This window comes from Palaemon carinicauda, chromosome 45 (genome assembly GCF_036898095.1).
Source record: "Palaemon carinicauda isolate YSFRI2023 chromosome 45, ASM3689809v2, whole genome shotgun sequence".
In the NCBI taxonomy this organism is placed as follows: domain Eukaryota; kingdom Metazoa; phylum Arthropoda; class Malacostraca; order Decapoda; family Palaemonidae; genus Palaemon; species Palaemon carinicauda.
The window spans coordinates 27,139,407-27,160,219 of NC_090769.1; the positions used below are offsets into that span (position 1 = coordinate 27,139,407).

At 39.0% G+C, this 20,813-nt stretch overlaps 1 protein-coding gene across 4 annotated transcripts in view; it reads right to left on the reverse strand.

The window, feature by feature from the left end:
* The window catches only part of LOC137634979 (uncharacterized), a 205,253-nt gene that overhangs the window by 143,672 nt on the left and 40,768 nt on the right, over positions 1-20,813 (reverse strand). Inside the window, exon 1 of one of the 4 annotated variants that reach the window (XM_068367577.1) lies at positions 15,955-16,082. The exons of 2 other annotated variants lie outside the window; for them this stretch is intronic. The gene's annotated coding sequence lies outside the window, so the exon portion shown is untranslated. Of the gene's footprint in view, positions 1-1,601; positions 1,699-15,954; positions 16,083-20,813 lie in introns of those variants that run through there. One more of the 4 variants, XM_068367576.1, reaches the window with a different exon arrangement.

Below are 20,813 nucleotides of genomic sequence, written 5' to 3' on the forward strand. Positions count from 1 at the left end.
CTTGAAAGTGGTTGTGAAAATTTTAACAACAATATTCAATTACCAATATGCCCAATAACCGAGCTGTGTTTGGATGCTTCTCAAACAGGACGAAAAATTCAGATCTTATATTTCATTCAGTTCCAAAGGACAGTGAAACTAGGAGAAAATGGGTTGAGAATGCACTGATATGTAGCCGGCACTTTGAAGCGGATGTCTATGAAAGGAATTTGATGTACGAATTATTAGACAAATCGGTGCCTCGAAATCTGATATAAATGAAGAAAGCACTTCTTTGGTTGCATACGTCAGATAGGTGCATGTCATCAGCATCCCTCTCCTGTTGCATTTAAACACCGGGTCTGAGCCCACCTATTAGGAAAGGCTGCAATTCTCTTAGGTTCCAAATCTAACAATCACAGTTGTGAAGGTGTGAATGCAACTTAAAACAATTTGCTCATTTTCTTTCCAAGGAAATACAGTAATTGAAAATGAAGAAAATTACCTTCAGAAAGAATTAAGCTTGTCTGCTATGTTGTTTTGCTCGCCAGAAAATTGAATTTGAAAATTGCATTAATGCTAATCTGGAAGATGTGGAAGGTTTATTACAAGATGCCACGGAAGAAGGACGATAATATGTGGGAGGGTTTATAGCTCGGAAGTTTCCCCAGTATGAATTTTTAGGCAATAGAGCAAGTAAAGGGGATAAAACATGGATGGTGCTGTAAGTAGGGGTGACAGAAAACTGATGAAACCCAACGAAGAAGTTTTCGAAAATCTAAAAACAATGGAAAAAATGTTTCTTTGTTTTCATGGCGAGAAATCTTTGAAATCAGGGGGAAACGTAATAACTTCATTAGCTGAAATGATGTACGAGCATATTTTATTACCTTAGGAAGTTATTGGGTATTTTGTAGTACGTTGTCGTACTTTTTTTAGGATTCAAATTTTGAATAAAAACATTAGCTCATCTCGGAAAGCTGTAAGTAAAATGTTGAAGTTGGTTTCTTAATTATTTGCTTGTAAGAAGAAAGATTTAAGACGAGCATAACCATGTTTATCATGGAAGTGGTGGAAATGTGAAAATATTTATTTTTAAATATTATTCCTTTACTCTTGTAAGCAAATGTAATTAAATAAATCTTTTATGCACAAAATACAGGACTGTTACCACAGTGAGTAATGTTATTTTCCTAAGATAATAAAGTGGCTCTTAATTTGTTATTAATTACAAAGAAATTAACAAAAAATCACTATATCTGTATGAATGTTGACAAAGGAGACTGATGCATTGGCTATGTTGACTTCAAGGATTATCTCCCCCCCAAGCCACCATATCCTCACTAATCTGAGCGTGAGAAGACTTCGTATTCTATAGACCTTGCCCAGAGCCTTTGTATATCAGCGGCCAGTTCCTCACAAATGTACATCAACTAACCTAGACATTCCCCCCCCCCCCCCACTAACCTAACCTACAAGCCGTGTCCTTACCTACTTACCTAACGGGGTGGCTGCAACCCCTTACACTGCCGTATTTTAAGTTTGGCTTGATAATACATACAGGAGGCCGCTATCATACATACAACCCTCTATATCTATAAATCTATATACTTTAATCTTACCGTTAAATATAGTTGAATTGTTTCCCTATCTTTACGTCGACACTCAACTATATCTTCACAATTTAAATTGTTTACGTTTATACGGTTCCACCGTTCCTGGCCGGGAAGGCCTCATTCTGTATATTACATTTCATTTTAAAGTTTTTTTTTTTTCATTTCTAGCCATTCTAATACGATAAAACTAAATATTTTTATTATATTTTATTTTATTTCATAGCAACAATTAACACCTTATAGGTATATATTATAAAATATAGGCTCTTATATTAGGGAGATATATGCAACACTACAATAATTTGTTCTAATTTCATGTGGTACCTTATTGTTCAATCTCTGGTATGTGAAAATTGACGTATTTTTTTTTTTAAATATATTAAAAATTCTTTTAGAAATAATAAATACATCATCATACTTCTACTATCTGTACATTAGAATATTATTTATTTAGTACAATACTGCACTCGGTTATCTTGTTTGTGACAGTGAAGTAGTAGACTAAAAAACGTAATGTCTTAATTTGTATATGACTATATGTAATATATATATATATATATATATATATATATATATATATATATATATATATATATATATATATATATATATATATATATATATATATATATATATATATATATATATATATATATATTTACGTGGCCACGTTCGTATATTCAAATATCAAGAAACACGTTCACATTGTATATATAAACATATTTGCCCTCTTACATTCTAAAGTAGTTAAACCATGTTTAAAAAATCGTAGTTCATTCTTTTTACGTTGTTTATAAAACTGTTATTCCTAAGGCTACTCGAATTACACTACCTACCGATTAATGCTAGGATTGAATTTAATATATATATATATATATATATATATATATATATATATATATATATATATATATATATATATATATATATATATATATATATATGTATATATATATATATATATATATATATATATATATATATATATATATATATATATATATATATATATATACATATATATATATATACATATGCATATACATATATTAAATTCCATTCTAGCATCAATCGGTAGGTAGTGTAATTCGATATATATATATATATATATATATATATATATATATATATATATATATATATATATATATATATATATATATATATATATATATATATATATATATATATACATACATATATATATATATAGATATATATATATATATATATATATATATATATATATATATATATATATATATATATATATATATACATATGCATATATATATATATATATATATATATATATATATATATATATATATACATATGCATATACATATATTAAATTCCAATCTAGCATCAATCGGTAGGTAGTGTAATTCGATTATATATATATATATATATATATATATATATATATATATATATATATATATATATATATATATATATATATATATATATATATAATGTGTGTGTGTGTGCATCAGCCAACAAAATCATGCCGACACAAAAACAGTTACAAATGGTTGCAAATTAACGTAGACAAGATAAGCGGCCTTAAGACTGAAGATATTAAGTCTTTCACGAATAAATTAAACTAAGACTTTCTTGTTACATTTTATATAAGTGCTTTGACAAAATCTTAACATCTCATACTTTGAAAAAAAAATCTGAAATTGCTTAAAACAATTAAATATGTAAAACATATGAGGAAAAGGAAAATATTCTTCTCAGGCTCCATAAATAAATAAATATCACACTGTTGTGTATGAAAAATGAAATAGGATGAATCCTCCTCTTTCAATAGAGGCACGAGTTTGACTAGTTTGCCAACAGAACTTTTCGTGCACATTCTGATACTTCTATTTTATTTTTTCACTTGTAAGTAAATTTAAGGCATATAAGTGCTTTACTTAAATTATATTAATAACAAATTACTTATTTATTCATTTATAAAAGTAGTTATACATCGCCATAACCGGAAAAAAAATATTTATCAAATTCTTGCGCATCCTGTGAAACAATTGTTTTTTCCACTTTATTTATTTTACAAGTTATTTTAAGGCATGTAAGTGGTTTGTGGGTATAAATAAATGTTATTTATAATAAATGTATATATATTTACTAAACAAAGCAATTATATATAACCAAAAGCTTAGAAATATAAACTGGAATTTACCACCAGACAGAATTCGGTAGCATTTAGCCTTACCGGGGACGTATAATCAAACCATTGCATTATTTAAACTTGCGATTATTTTTTCTTACTTAATAAATTAAAATGTGTTTTAAACGTATATATGTTATAAATATTTATTAAGAATATTTCTATCTAAATATTGATTTCAACTATTTTATCGTAAGAGATTTAATTTTCTAGACCTATTATAATTCATATCTAATATTTGGTTTGTAACAAATAGATTGGAATTTCTAGTATCTTACAATAAAAAATGGTTATATCTTTTAATATATCTTAAAATCCTAATTTCTGAAACAATATGTTTTATAAAATATGTCTTTATTATTGATTTTACACTATATTTATTAAATTTAATTCACGATTTCTTCCCCATATGGTGGGAACATATGGGGAATTAGAAAGCAAAAAAGGAGGTGCACCTATAGTCACAGGAGATAATGCAGAGACCATAAGGAAATGCCCACGGTGCACTTCACAAGGTTCACTGCAAGCACCCATCTCCTACTGAAACTCTTCTATCTTATTTCTGATTGGATATATATTTTATTTTTCCTAGTTTCCTTTCCTCTCTGGGCTACTTTTCCCTGTTGAAGCCCTTGGGCTTATAGCATCCTGCTTTTCCAACAAGGGTTGTAGCTTAGCTAGTAATAATAATAATAATAATTGTTTGGTTCATAAGAAAGGGAACTTATTATTATTACTAAGATATAAGTTTGAACTTTTTAATTTCCACCAATTCATCTGCCAGATTTGGAAGATCATTCCATAATCTGGTCGCAGCTGGAATAAAACTTATAGAATGTTGTGTAGGCCTAGTGTTGAGCCTCAAGAGAGAGAGAGAGAGAGAGAGAGAGAGAGAGAGAGAGAGAGAGAGAGAGAGAGAGAGATTTTTATTTCAATCAATTTATTGCGCCCATTGGTGTCAGACATTTGAGCAGAGAGAGAGAGAGAGAGAGAGAGAGAGAGAGAGAGAGAGAGAGAGAGAGAGAGAGAGAGAGCACTTATTATCTAATCTGGAATGAGTGATTCGGGAATATAGTTAATCACCATTAGTTTAATTCGTTTTAACCAGGTCCTGGAATAGTCTTCCTAATCTGCCAGTTGAATTGATGGAACTTTTAAAAAGTTCAAAATTGTTGCAATGGCGGAGGTCTTACCTCATAGTTTATAAATTTAAATATTTTAAATCTTTTGTAATAATGGAAGCCATAAAATACATTTTCTGCCTCATGGGAAGCCTTAAATCCTCTGTTCTTATATACCTTTTTAAATTAGCCATTTATAGAGAACTAGGTTGCTGTGGCCTGACTGGTAACGTCTCTGCCTGGTGTTTCCTGGTCAGGGGTTCGAGTCCCGCTCAGACTCATTAGTGCCATTAGTGTCTGCAACCTTACCAGCCTTGTGAACTAAGGTTGGGGGGTTTGGGGGAGCCTATAGGTCTATCTGTTGAGTCATCAGCAGCCACTGCCTGGCCCTCCCTGGTCCTAGCTTGGGTGGAGAGGAGGTTTAGGCACTGATCATATATATGGTCAGTCTCAAGGGCATTGTCCTGATTGCTAGGGCAATGTCTTTTCAAGATACGTCAAAGATTTAGGCCTATGTAAGCTTATTTCAAAGAATTCATTTACTATTTTCATCGTAGAAACCTTTGGAATTAATCCATTAATGTAATACACAAATTTGTAGACGTGTATTCTAATTGTGTATTACTACTTATATCGTTTATTTATTTCCTTATTTCCTCACTAGGTTATTTTTCTTTCTGTAGAAGCCCTTGGGCTTAAAGCATCTTGCTTTTCCAACTAGGGTTGTAGCTTAGCTATTAATAATAATAATAATAATAACGATAATAAAAATAACAATAATAATAATAATAATAATAATAATAATAATAATAATAATGTTTCAAACTATTGGAATCTAGATATATGTCTGCTGAAGACTTTCTTATATAATGGATTTTGAGCGAAGCGAAAAATCTATTTTTGGGTGAGATAGCCATGGCGTCCTGATGGAGGGTTCCTTTTTGGTAGCTTCCTTGGGTATATAACTACTAGATATTCCCAGAGAATTTAACCACAGGTTTATCACAGAATTCTAACTTCTGGAGCGAGTATCCCAAAGGTTTCCTTTTAAGACATCATATATCAACAGGGGACGCATGTATTAACGCGCTACATAGCTATCTGCACCCCACATAGAGTTAACACTTCGATGTGTAGGGGCGGAGAATAGCTGGGGAGCCGTTCCACAGCTAATCTCGTCCGTGGCTACTTTTGGTACTCGAGACGTAAACAAACGGGCGCCATTGCTAAATGACGTCACGTCCGTACTCATCCTGAAGCCAGTTGCTTGCCGATCACCATGATACAGCAGAACAGGGTGGGACCTGAAAAAACTGGACGAAGTAGCAGGGAGGGTCCATCAGGACGCCATGGCTATCTCACCCAAAAATAGATTTTTCGCTTCGCTCAAAATCCGTTTTTTGGGCTCAAGCCATGGCGTCCTGATGGAAGAATACCAGAGAATCAATGTATCGTGGTAGATTTTTCCCCTTGAAAAGTAAGTGCCGAGGGCTTTGAACAGGTTAGCATATTAATCTCAATAGAGGAACCGTAGGGAAGAAAACTTCCTGCCCCCCCCTGGCAGTGAAGTCCCAACGGACCATGCTGAAGATCAAAGTGGTCATGGAAGGGCTACCCACCTTGCTGGGAGAATATGAAGAACTCGGAGACAAGACTGAATGGTTGGTATTCATATAGGAACATTCTCAAAGGCAGACAAGTGGTGGTTAGACACTGTATGTGAAGAGAGAGAGAATCGTCTGGTCTCGAAGGCATGATGTAAGTAAGTATTCGGGTAGGAATATTACATTGCAGAGGTGAGTATATAATAAGGATTGAATCCTTAGTAATCTTTATCGTATATAAGAGGAAGGGGATAATAAAACTACGACAGTCATGTATTTTATAGTATAGGTAGGAGCGGATTGAGACGCACAAGTAATAAATTAGAAATTTTATTTCACAATTGCAGAATATGGTAATTAAATGCAATAAATATGTAAAAGTAATTTGCAACAAATTATAATGTACATAGTAATGAAAGACTTGCTCTTGAATCTGAAAGGGAATTTCAAATTATTAGTAGGCACTCGTTCCAGAGGAACGTCAGTCTTTAAAAAGAAAACACATCACGCTCTAGGCATGCGGCACTCATGTGACGACTATGACATTTCACCTGGGATAAGAACAGTATATGAAAAAGCACTAAGTGTCTTTGAAATCACTACGTATCACACGAGGGTCAACATAGGCACCCGAGGAGTTAGAGTCCCAAGTAACTCACTGTTCTATGCAGAGTTAGGTGCAGGTTTCATAACACTACCTGCGGCTACCACAAAATGTTTGACTTCATGCACTTGTTTCGCATAATGTTTGAAGAAAACACGTGAGGATTTCCAGCCTCTGAAACTCTTAAGGCTTTCAAAATCCATACTCTGAAAGAAATTCAGAGACGATGCAACTTTTCTAGGATCGTGACCTGCGGGTGTACTGTCAGGATCCGCTCTGCGAATGAAGTAGGTGATTTTCGCTCGTAGTTGTTTCAGTGACAGGTCGCTGCCCGATGTTTCTCCTTTGAAGAGTTGGCCTCCACCAAAGTCCGAAGTTCTACGAAGATAGACCTTGAGGCTCTCTACTGGACATAGAGAGGCATCTTCTTTCAGGGGGCAGATTCTCCAAGGGCCTCATCTTTTGGTGGGTAGTTCGTTTTTGGCGAGAAACGTCAGATCCGGGAAGAGGGTAAGGTCTCCTGAATCTGTAAACAGAATGTGACCCTCGTCCCTTGATAATGTCACTATTTTGCTGACTCGGGCTCCTGAGGCAAGAGCAAAAAGAAAAATAACTTTTTGAGTCAGATCCTTGAGAGGGCACGAATCATTGTCCAAGTTGGAGGCAAAATGGAGCACCTTGTCCAGGAACCAGGAGATCGGTTTTGGTGGGGGTGCTAGGCGTAGACGAGCGCATGCCTTCAGCAGTTTATTGAAGATGTCGCTGGACAGATCAATCTGGAAGGCGTACATTAGTGGTCTAGTCAAGGCCGATTTGCAAGTAGAAATCGTGTTGGCTGCCAATTCTTGTCCATGAAGGTGAATAAAGGAGGACATGCAAAAATCGATGGTGATTTCCGTAGGATTTTTTGCCTTGACGAATGAGACCCATTTTCTCCAGGATGATTCGTATTGCCGTCGTGTGGATTCGGTCTTGTATTCCTCGAGGAAGTCGAGACTCTTATTCGATATCCCGAACCTTTTCTTCACGGCTAGGGAGAGAAAATCATGAGATGAAGGTCCCTGACTTTCAATGATGAAGCGAAGACAGTCGACTTCTGTACTTGCTGGGAGAGAACTGGGCCCGGGAGAGGGATCAGCGTAGGTTGTAGCTCCAGGACTAGGGGGTACCAGTTGCTCCGGGGCCACTTGGGAGCCACTAGGGCTGCTGTCCCTTTGAAGGTTCTCAGTTTGGAGAGGACTTTCAGCAGAAGGTTGGTGGGAGGGAACAGGTAGATCTTGGACCACCTGTTCCAATCCAGTGACATGGCGTCCACTGCTTCTGCCTTGGGGTCCTCGTACGGGGCCACATATCGAGGAAGTTGATTGTTGTCGCTCGTTGCGAAGAGATCGATCTGAAGTTCTGGGACTTGGTGAGAGATGAAGGAGAATGATCTTGCGTCTAGAGACCATTCCGACTCTATCGGGCTTGTCCGAGATAGAGCATCCGCTGTCACGTTGCGGAATCCTTGTAGGTGAACTGCAGACAGGTGCCATTTCTTCTTCTCTGCCAGACGGAAGATTGTCAGAAGCACCTGATTTATCTGGGGCGATCTTAAGCCTTGGCGATTGAGACATCGAACTACCACCGAGTTGTCTAGGGTTAGACGAATATGGATCGAGGGAGGCGGGGAGAGTTTCTTCAGAGTTAGAAGGACCGCCATGGCCTCCAAGATGTTGATGTGAAACGTCTTGAATAGGAGAGACCATGTTCCTTGAGCCTGTTTTTGGTGGGAGTGACCTCCCCAACCCTCCAGCGAAGCGTCTGTGTGGATGTTGAGTGATGGAGGTGGGTGTTGAAGAGGGATGGACCTTTTCAGGGCTTTTGCTTCCGACCACGGCTTTAGGAGCAGCCGAAGTCTGTTTGGGAGCCGTCTCTTGAGGTCTCTTCGAGCGATGGATGCGGAACGTCTCCAGACTCCCGCGGCATCCTTTAGCTGTGCACGTAGCACTGGGTTTGTCACTAAGGCGAACTGTAGAGAGCCTAGAACTCGTTCCTGCTGACGTCTTGAGATCCGTTTGGATTTCAGCAGTCGCTTGACAGACCCTGCTATTTCCTTCCTTTTCTTCTGGGGAATGGAAAGGCGGTGTGACTGAAGGTTCCACTGGATTCCTAACCATTGGAACTTCTGAGTTGGAAAGAGGCGAGATTTCTTCGCGTTTATCTTGAATCCCAGGTGTTCTAGGAACTGGGTGACTTTGTTGCAGGATCTTAAACAATCCTCGGGCGATGGAGCCCAGACTAGCCAGTCGTCGAGGTAGGCCATCACCTGGACGTCTCGGAGGCGAAGCTGTTGTATGATGGCGTCCGCCAGCTTTGTGAAGATCCGAGGGGCATGGCCCTGAAGGCGTAGCTTTTCCTTTGGAGTCGAAATGCTAGGTAGGAGGAAGCGTGGTGGTTCATTAGAACGTGCCAGTAGGCATCCGCCAGGTCTATGGAGACCGTGTAGGAACCTTGAGGCAGAAGGGTCCTTATCTGTTGAAGAGTCAGCATCTTGAACTTGTTGTTCGCTATGAACTTGTTGAGGGGGGATAAGTCTAGAATGACTCTGAGCTTGTCGGAGTCCTTGGGACGCAAAACAGTCTTCCTTGGAACCTGGTGGACTTTACCCTCCTTATCACCTTCTTGTTCAAGAGATCTAGGACATATTCTTCCAGAAGGGGGGTTGATTGTTGGAAGAATTGCTGGAAGGTTGGGGGTGGTTGAGTCAACTCCAGCCTAGACCCTTCTTGACGATGCTGTGTGCCCAGGGATCAAAGGTCCAACGATCCTGGAATTGGCGGAGTCTTCCTCCCACCGGAAGCACTTCATTGCTTCTGGTGTCCCGAGGGTTTACTGCCTCGGCCGCTAGCTCCCCTTCCTCCTCTGCCTCTGGAGGGACGGCGAGATGTGTCTCTGCCTGCACCTCTGTTTGAGCCTCTACCTTTGGGACGAAAGGTAGTCGTCTGTTGCTCGAAAGCAGGGGTGAAAACCGGCGACTGTGACAAGACCGGTTGGGTGACCAGCTGAAAGGTCTGCTGTGGCTGAGCTGCCACTTGGGGAGTAGCGGGTCCCGGAAACTGCCGTCTCTGTTGACGTTGCTGGGGTTTCTGCTTGGAGGATTTCCTCTTAGGTTGAGGGCCGTCGTCCTGAGAGGATTTCCTCTTCTTCGACATGCCCCACTTGTGGAGAAGGTTCCTGTTCTCCGTGGCGGCCTTGTCGGTGATCTCTTTCACAAGGTCAGAGGGAAAGAGGTGCTTACCCCAGATGTTGGAGGAAATCAGCCTCCGGGGTTCGTGTCTCACTGTGGCACTGGAGAACACGAATTCACGACAGGCTCTACGAGCCTTCATGAAGCTGTACAGGTCCTTAACTACAGTCGCCAAATGCGTTTTGGCGAGCACCATGTAGTGATCGGGGACTCTAGTGTCACCGGCCATGACGTCAAGCTGTACCTGGAGGGACATGGATGCGGCGAGCCTTTCCTTCGTGTCATGTTCCCGACGAAGGAGATGGTCATTAAGTTTCGGGAGGTCTTCGTTAAACTGACGTCCAGCAACGTCAGGATCTAGTTTCCCCACCACGAAAGTATGCTGGACATCTTTCCAGTGTCGAACATCGGGGGGAGTAATCAGGGAGAAGGGTCTGCACTCCTCCAGTGCAGGACAAGGTTTCCCTTCTTCCACTGCTTTGTGTACCGCAGCGAAGGCCTTTTCCATGAAGGGGAGGATCGCATCATCTGGTGCGACGTAGGTAGGGTGCTTCTTGCTCAGCGCCGGAAGCTTTGAGCAGGTAAAGCCCCTACTTTTAAGGGTGTTGGCCATCATAGCCTGGGCCTTCGGGAGATCGAACACTATCACCTCCTTAGGTTCGGTCTCTTCTTTAGAGGCAGGTTCGGATCGAAGTCGGACGTAACAGTCCGGATAAGCCTCAAAACTCGGGAAGAATTCCACTTCTTCCAGGGCAACCGAGCCGACCTTCTCACTGACGAAGATCCTGCCCGTTGCGATAGGCATGTGCTCAGCATACCTCCAGGGGTTGGCGTGCAAACATGCCGGGAGGCCCTTAACCGAAATCCTTTTCGGCTCCTTTGAACTTCCCATGGTCCTGATGTATTCGTGTGTCTCACGGAGTTTCTTGTCCATAAGAGCTTCGAGCGTACGGAACATCGCCTGGGCGCTGGATGGGATGGGGTCCGGGGTGGCGGAGGTACACGGGAGTGATACTTCCGTCGGTGTAGGAGTTGGGGCGGGGGTGGAAGGCGGAGCGACCTCTTGCTCCAACTCGGCGTATTCCACCCGGTCTTCCTCATAGTCCAGTTCTTCGGCCATGAGGTTCCTCTCCGTGGTCTCCGACACCTCCGACATACGTTCTGCGTTGTCGGTATCCAGGCGACACTCGTGCATGACTGGGCCATGACTACATTGGGTTCCACCGTGATCTGGACGGTGGGGATCTGATCCTTGGGGACCACAGAATCTGGGGATGCCTTCGGGAAAAGCAAGGCCCTCAAGTCTTCATTATTATTATTATTATTACTTACTAAGCTACAACCCTAGTTGGAAAAGCAGTATGCTATAAGCCCAGGGGCTCCAACAGGGAAAATAGCTCAGTGCGGAAAGGAAAAAAGGAAAATAAAATATTCTAAGAAGAGTAACAACAATAAATATCTCCTATAAAAACTTTAACAAAACAAGAGGAAGAGAAATAAGATAGGAGAGTGTGCTCGAGTGTACCCTCAAGCAAGAGAACTCTAACCCAAGACAGTGAAAGGCCATGGTACAGAGGCTATGGCACTACCCAAGACTAGAGAACAGTGGTTTGATTTTGGAGTGTCCTTCTCCTAGAAGAGCTGCTTACCATAGCTAAAGAGTCTCTTCTACCCTTACCAAGAGGAAAGTGGCACTGAACAATTACAGTGCAGTAACCCCTTGGGTGATGAAGAATTGTTTGGTAATCTGTGTTGTCAGGTGTATGAGGATAGAGGAGAATATGTAAAGAATATGCCAGACTATTCAGTGTGTATGTAGGCAAAGGGAAAATGAACCGTAACCAGAGAGGAGGATCCAATGTAGTACAGTCTGGCCAGTCAAAAGACCCCATAACTCTCTAGCGGTAGTATCTCAACGGGTGGCTGGTATGGTCCAGTGGCGTTCTTCTGGAAGCCACGCACCCATTTGCGTAGCTTCTCTCGAGAAGCGTCCCTAACCTCCGCTGAGGGAGGGTTATTGAACGCCTCGACCAGGCGGTCCTTGCAGACTGTACAGTTCTGCGGGTCCCAAAACTTCAGATCGCCTTTCTTGTTGGCGCAAGGGGCGTGGGTCCTACACGCCGTGTGCCCGTAGAAGTGCGGGCGCTTCACTGCACAGAAGCCGTGATCACACTTCACGTACTCCTCCTGTAAGAGAAAGAGAACATGAGTATGGGGCAGTCATAAGAATGACTTATATTCTAAAGTTAAATATTAAAGGATTAATCTTTAACTTAATATTAAGTGGTATAAACAATGTGATGTTTTGAGAGTGGGCGGAAATGAAGGAGATAGACACATATTCCGTGTAACCCGCCCAGCTGGTTACCGTAACCTTATCCATAGGCAATTTGTTTGTGACCGAGGGCACAGGGCAGAATTCTTCATAGATTGCCAGGGAGGCAGGGGGAATTCTAGTGGGAATTGCCAAGAATATAAAACTGGGACTGAGGCCACTCAGACCATAGAATTGGGAACGTAGACGATTCCATAGGGTAACGGTTTCCGGCAACCAGCCGTGCTAAGATACACACAGCATGCTGGAAATTTGTGATATGCAAGAAGACAGCATGGTTATTAATAGAACGGTAAGATAATACCTATCTATTTATGTAGTCAAACCATCTGGTTGAAATGTAGGGCTATCAACATGAGATGATAGCTAGTAGAAGAGGTGAAAGTCGCTTTGACGCCTCCGGAAGGCTCCGGCAGACCGACGGCACGCCGGAGGCCGCTCCAGTAGAGTTTCTGGCATTAGGGAAGACAAATATATAAGTCAGGAGTAATGCTAGGATGGCGGCCGCAGGCACAACGGAGGCACGCCGGCGGGAAGTGGCGGCTCCGGCAGCCGAAGGTTGCCGGCTTGGTGACAGGGACAAGGAAAGGGCTATAGCAGAACCGGACTGCCGGCAGTGGATGCCGGCACTCCGGGGGCCGGACCGATGGACGGACGACCGAAGCTATGAGGTATGAGGGAAGGCCATCGGCTGGACGCCGACGGGAGGCGGCAGTCCCCGGCACACGGAGGACTGACGGCCTAGGGGGCAAGGAATGTGTCACCAAGGGTGGGAGGTGGGTATCACTGACAGGGGAGGCGGCAAGGGACCGGCACCAGGACAGTGAAAGAGACAGAAGGAGGGATGTAGGGGTACGTATACGGACCCCAAGACATCCCACCTGAGTGGGTGTACCCATGATAGAGACTAGCCCTATCACCCAGAGGCAGGGGCCGCAGGCGGCCGGGAGCCAGGGTAGCCCAAGGGAGGGCTAGGGAACACCCAAGAGGGGGGAGAACCCATGCGGACAAAACGCATCAAGTGGCTAACCCCATAGGACACTATGAAGGGTATATGTACCAGAGTGGACTGCACACAGGGGCTCAAGGTAGCCCTATCACTCAACCCTAAGGAGGAATTGTAGGACAGGGGACAGATTTGGACACTCCAAACTTAGATTCATCTAATTCACCGACTAAGCCAGGCCCTCCAATAGCCTGTAAGTTCTGGACAATAGTGCCATGCTGAAAGGTTCTTTAAAAGAAAAATATTCACGATCAGGAGTTATGTCACACTTGATCGTAGGTTTTTAAAAAAGAATAAAGTGCCCTTAAATGGGGTTACAAAAAACCAGCATGCATAATGCTTTCTCTTTCTTAGCAACCTTGACTGATTGATTACAAGCCCACATTTTCAATTGAGGCCTAAAGACATACAGATGACCGCAGGTAGGGCATGGAATGGATGAAGGGATGACTCGATTTGTGTAAAAACTCATATACCAGGTCATTTTTTCCTAAAACATACTTAAGTTACCTCCCACTCTATTAAACACCAAGAGCATACGCTCGTCATGGTGGAACTAAAGAAAATAGGGGTGGGGATGAGAGAAGTAAAAGTATATTCAGGGACTTGAGCATAAGTACAGTACTTAAAAGCTCTTCATTAGTTAAAAAACTAGCTGATAAACATGTCATTAAAAAAACACTCAGTTCCCCAAGTAAATGAAACTAACGCATGTCTAATAATCCACCATTAGGTTCTCAAAAGTAAACAACTGACAGACTTGGATAGTGTTCACATTTGAATTGGACGACACTTGGGTCACAGACCCCCAATAATCATACTGAGTCAAATGCCAAAGTAGCTAGCACACATCCATTTCTTACAGCAAATTCCAGTTTTGCTGGAAAATCAAGTATCACGTATTACCCAGGGAATAGTTTCACTATCACACGAGCAACAATAGCTATGTACTGAACTGAGTATTTTAAACAATCAATGACAAAAATAAATTAAATTACAGTACACTAAATTTCAAAATAGATTGAATTCCCACATGGATGACATTTTTTCCCAACGGTAGACATGGTGGAACTGATTCGGATGGGAAAAAATGGCTTTGTAAAACAACATCGGGAAACTTACGCATAAATATTTAGCAGCTCTTAATCCAATCATAAAGCCAGCTAAGGATTACTTCATGCAAAAAAAACAAAGCTACCAAAAACGACTGAAAAGCAATGCATGTGCAGTAACAATCAGTCTCTCAAAAGTGAACAATTGAGTAATACACAAGTAATTATGACCTGGTCCCAATTACCTGTATAGAGAAATATGCCAAAATAGCCAGCACCCGTCCATTTCCTATAGAAAATTCCAGTTTTGCTAGAAATAAGTATATACTACCAATTAATGCATAATATACTAGCAAGTTCTTTATACGTGTGGCTTTATATTCAAGTTATCATTCTCTTTCTGCTTCAAGTTCAGAACAAATTATGCTTAAACAAGTAAAAAAATATACCACTTCTTATAAGCAAATCTAATTTTGCCAAATTATTTAACTATTACAGTATACAGTTGCCAAGTGTTATGCTGTGAAATTTTGTTAGTTGTGCCTTAGGTGAAGTTTTGATGAGCCAAACTGTATTACAAGCTATATTACAAAGCTTAAAACTCTACAGTAAAGGTTTGATAACTGTTTGAGGTATGTTTTAAACAGGAATATGTCATGCGGTAGGTTAAGTTGGGATATACCTCCATAATTGATTTAATCTACAGCATTGTATGTGACGTTGGGATACGGTATATCCTCAATTTAATTCTATCTACAACATTATAAGTTACATAGGTTCGGGGGGGGGGGGGGGGTCTGTATGGCTAGGTAAGGAGACCGTATCCTAGGTTAGGTTAAGGTTAGTACACATTTCAGTTTCATTGTAGTGTATTACAGGGCAATGTAACCTAGGAAAACAACAACTTTTTCTTATAGAAAAAATTACGCTCTCTTCGAAAATGACACTCGTTCCCGTCGCAAATTAATAGCTTCAGAAATATATATACATCTATATCCTCCAATAATGGGGGACCCCCAGTGGGAACTCGGGGTTTTGGGTGGGGAAAACATACTGGGGAATCGATATATAAACGTAAATCAAGCCTTTTCTTCTCTATACATTACTTACCCATATGATATACAGCCTCCTCTCATACATAATAAATATGGAGGGCTGGATATACATTGGCGGACTTAACATGATTCCTGATACCTTACTAATAGTTGTTCATAGTTCACTAAACTTACCTAATAAACTAAAGAGAGCAGTGTGAGAGATGAGCAAGAGTGAGGATTAGATTGAAGTCCTTGTACACAACGCTTTCCTTTCTTATCCTCAGTCTTACCACTTCCTTACCAATACAGTGTTACCATACCACAAATCTTCAGATTCTTCATTGGCTCGGTTACCCTACACACTATACTGTATTTTGGTAATGGCCAACCCTAACTACATTTGCATTCATATGCACGCTCAGGGGTTTTACGGGAGTCATGATTAATATAGCTTAATTTCTAGGTAAATACATAAACCACAAACCATTTAACTTTCTTACTCGCTGTCTTGTGTTTTATTCATTTATGACAATGTATATTGGAGAAAACATCCCCATTCATTAAATTTTCTACATCCCAGATTTAAAAATTAATTAGGGATACCAATTGGAAACGGGGACTTTGGGTAGGAGAAATCGGCCCCCCTAAAAAAAAGTTATTTGTGGCAACAGTTACAGTTAGAAATCTTTAATAAACAATGTAACCAGTTGGGAAAAAATATGTGGTTCATGTATCATGATTATTACCTGTAAATCATATAAAGCCCATCAGATGGTTTGCTAAAACATTCTATTATTCTTTTGAATAATTGAAATGCAGGAAGATACAAATTGCAATCATGCATTTTTTCCACTATCTATGCTCAATATAATAATAGTATATATTTGAATATCGAATATTGGCAATGTGTTTCTCAATGCATTACTAAAACCAGCAAACATAATTAATCAGTCATCTAGACTAACTGTAGAGTTCATCCTACTCTTTATGATGTCCCAAAGATTTATTATTCCAAAAACATTAACGTATGAATGTAATTTTATGGAAATTCGGGCTTGTTTTCTTTTCTACAGCAACACACAAATACTCGGAACTCCCCTTTGCACACACACATCGTAATCAAAACGGTCAATTATTCTTTCGAATAATTTACATTAGGCTTGTACTTGAGATGCAACGAATTACGAATTAAAATAAAGCCATGTAACGTAGCACCTTCACTATATATAAGCTTGGGAAAATAATGGTATCTTTTGAAAATGTATTAGCCACGTGTTACTGAATACCTGACTCAAACCAGCAAACACAGGTCCATCTCCCTTAGCTAGAGCGTTGGAAAATTTTTATGTGGAAATCCGGGCAGAATTTTTCTTACAGCAACTCATAAGTCTCAGGAACTCTCACTTGTCGGGATATTCTGGTCCTCTGATTGGCTGTATCTTCTCGGCTGTGATTGGTTGTTGTCTTTGTTTAGACATTCACACGTACACATCTAACATTGATTATTTCTTTAAAAGATACGTATTTTTTAGCTTACACATATGAACAAGATCTATTATCTCTTTTGTTAATAAATCAAAAATATTCTAAGCTTGTTTTCATAATTCTTTTAATTTCTAAGTCTTAATTTATCTAAAATAAGTATAGGTATTTTACTTCTACCAAGTGAAATTCATTCATAAAATAGGAAATCCATGACGTCACATACAACCACCAATCACAGCAGAGGATGAGTCAACCAATGAGACGCCAGATATTTGCCGCTAAGGAAACTTATAAGTTATAAGGTGAGGGGGTTCCTCTGCCTTATGGACTGCTGTTGCCAAACGAGTCAAATTCGCTCTAGTTTTCTTTCTTCTATTACAATGTATGTATTATACAAATTATATCAAAGATCCATTTTATATTGTTTTGGGGTTTGTTTCCATCAAATTTGCAGTTTTTAAAAATAAAAGTTATGTTGTTATTTCACCATTTAAGCCTAACAGCTTATTCAAATCAGCAAACAAATGCAAATACATGCTGTATCATCAGTCTTGATGGCGCCACAGACTTATTTTCTGACTAAAAATAATTATTAGTAATTAGAATATATCCCTCTAATAAAATACGTTACTAACACATCTTATAAGGGGCTGGCTCTATATATTTTAAGGAAAATATATCTAATTCCTATGAAAACACACAAAAAAAAAAAAAAACCTTCAGCTCCGTCCCATAGCTAAATCAATAGAAAGAAATTCGTGCACGTTTCTCGAAAAGCAACACATAATTGCCCATATGTAATTGGATTAGCCAAGTCTTCCTCAGCTGTGTTTGGCGATTACCTTCAGTTACCGCAACTTAACACACGCACGTACGCTCGCGCACGCAAACACACACACACACACACACACACACACACCTAACATCGTAGCCAAAAGTACAGGCAAGTATTCCTTCGAATATGACGTTATTTTTTCAACTTGTGCCCTTCAACGAGATTTATTATTTATTCTAATGATCATATTACTAACATTTTAACTTTATTTTAATTAAAATAAAAATTTTAAGTCCCCAATTTATCTGAAATACGTAAGCATCCTTACCCAGTTCATAAAATACACTACCTGACGTCACATACAACCACCAATCACAGCAGAGGACGAATCAGCCAATGAGACAACAGATATTTCCCGCTAAAATCCATGAGGCGAAAGGGTTCCTTTATGTATGGGCTGTTGTTGGCGAACGAATAAAATTAACGCAATGATATTTAAAATCTATTTTATTACTAATTAGTTGTTTTAAGTTTGTTTCTATAAAATCTGCAATATTCTAGTTCACAGTTTACCTGAAATATGTATCCTGTTGATATTTAAACCTTCACGACGTATAAAGATAATTATTTGGTAATGATGAATGATCTGTTCAATTTACATTACATTTGAAATGTAATAAAATAGGAGATAAACCCATGTACTTCCTTCACTATTTAATTTGATAAATATAATATCTAACTCAAACCAAACAAAGATTAATCAGCCATTTAGACAAGGTACAAAATTTATCCTACTCATTATGACGTCATAGAATTTTTTTTCGATACAGATAGATAGATTTTGCTATCCAAACTTATCTCTAATGAAATATGTTATAAAACATATTAAAATTGACTGTTTCTATATATTTCAAAGAAAATATACCTCTGATTCGCTTGAAAAAATAATAATCTCCAGGTCCATCCATCCATCCCTCTTAGCTAGAGCGTTGGAAGAAATGCTTATGGAAATTCGGGAAAGTTTTTCAAACAGCAACTCATAAGTCCCCGGAACTCTCGCTTAAAGGGATATTCTAGTCTTCTGATTGGCTGTATCTTCTCGGTTGTGATTGGTTGTTGCCTTCGTGTAGACATTCACACACAAACACACACACGCATCTAACATCGTTGCCATAACTCGGTAAATTATTCCTTAAAAAATTACGTATTTCTCTAGCTTACACATTTGAACAAGATCTATTACCTCTTTTATTCCCAAATTAATAGTATTTTAAGCTTTTTTCGTAATCATTTTAATTTTTAAGTCTTAATTTATCTATAATAAGTATAGGTATTTTACTTCGGCCCAGTTGAATTCATTCATAAAAATAGGAAATCCATGACGTCACATACAACCACCAATCATAGCAGAGGACGATTCAACCAATGAGACGCCAGATATTTCCCGCTAAGGAAACGTATAAGGTGAGGGGGTTCCTCTGCCTTATGGACTGCTGTTTTCAAACGAGTCAAATTCACACGAGATATTTCCTCCAATTTAGTTAAAAAGTTTTTCTTTCTTCCACATTTCTTTCTATTTTTATATAATATACAAATTATATTAAAGATCCATTTTATATTGTTTTGGGTTTGTTTCCGTCAGATTTGCAGTTTTTAATAATAAAAGTTACGTTGTTACTTCACTATTTAAGCTCGATATAATAATAGCTCACTCAAACCAGCAAACAAAAGCAAATACCAACTGTATCATCATAGTCTTGTACCACAGACTTATTTTCTGACTAAAAAGAATTACTAGTATTCGGAATATATCCCTCTAATAAGATACGTTACTAACACATCTTATAAAGGGCTGGCTATATATATTTTCAAGAAAATATATCTTTAATTTCCTTGAAAACACACACACACACACACACACACACACACACACAATCCTCAGCCTCGTCCCTTAGCTAAATCAATAGAAAAAAAAATCCGTGTAGGTTTCCCGAATAGCAACTCATAATTGCTCATAAGTCATTGGATTGGCCAAATCTTCCTCAGCTGTGATTGGCGATTTACCTTCAGTTACTGCAACTTCACACACACACACACACACACACACACACACACACACACACACACACCTCAAACATCGTAGCCAAACTAGGAGGTAAGTATTCCTTCGAATATGACGTTATTTTTTAAAACTTATGCCCTTCAACGAGATTTATTATTAATTCTAACAATAACATTAATAACATTTCAACTTTATTTTCATTAAAATAAAAATTTTAAGTCACCCATTTGTCTGAAATACGTAAGGTATTTCATCCGTACCCAGTTCATAAAATACGATTGTCTGACGTCACATACAACTACTAATCACAGCAGAGGACGAATCAGCCAATGAGACAACAGATATTTCCCGCTAAAATGCATGAGGCAAAACGGTTCCTTTATGTATGGGCAGCTGTTGGCGAGCGAATAAAATTAACGCAATGATGTTTATGATCAATTTTATTACTAATTAGTTAGTTGTTTGGTGTCTGTTTTTAAAGAATTTGCAATTTATAAATCCCAGTTTATCTGAAATATGCATACTGTTGATATTTAAACCTTTTTAACGACGTACTGTATTTCCTCATAAAGATATTACTTTGGTAATGATCGGGTCAATTACATTGCACTTTAAATGTAACAAAATAGGAACTAAAGCCATTTACTTACTTCACTATTTATTTTGATAATATAATATCTATCTCAAACCAAGCAAAGAGACTAATCGAAGTGGCCTTTGAATCTATTA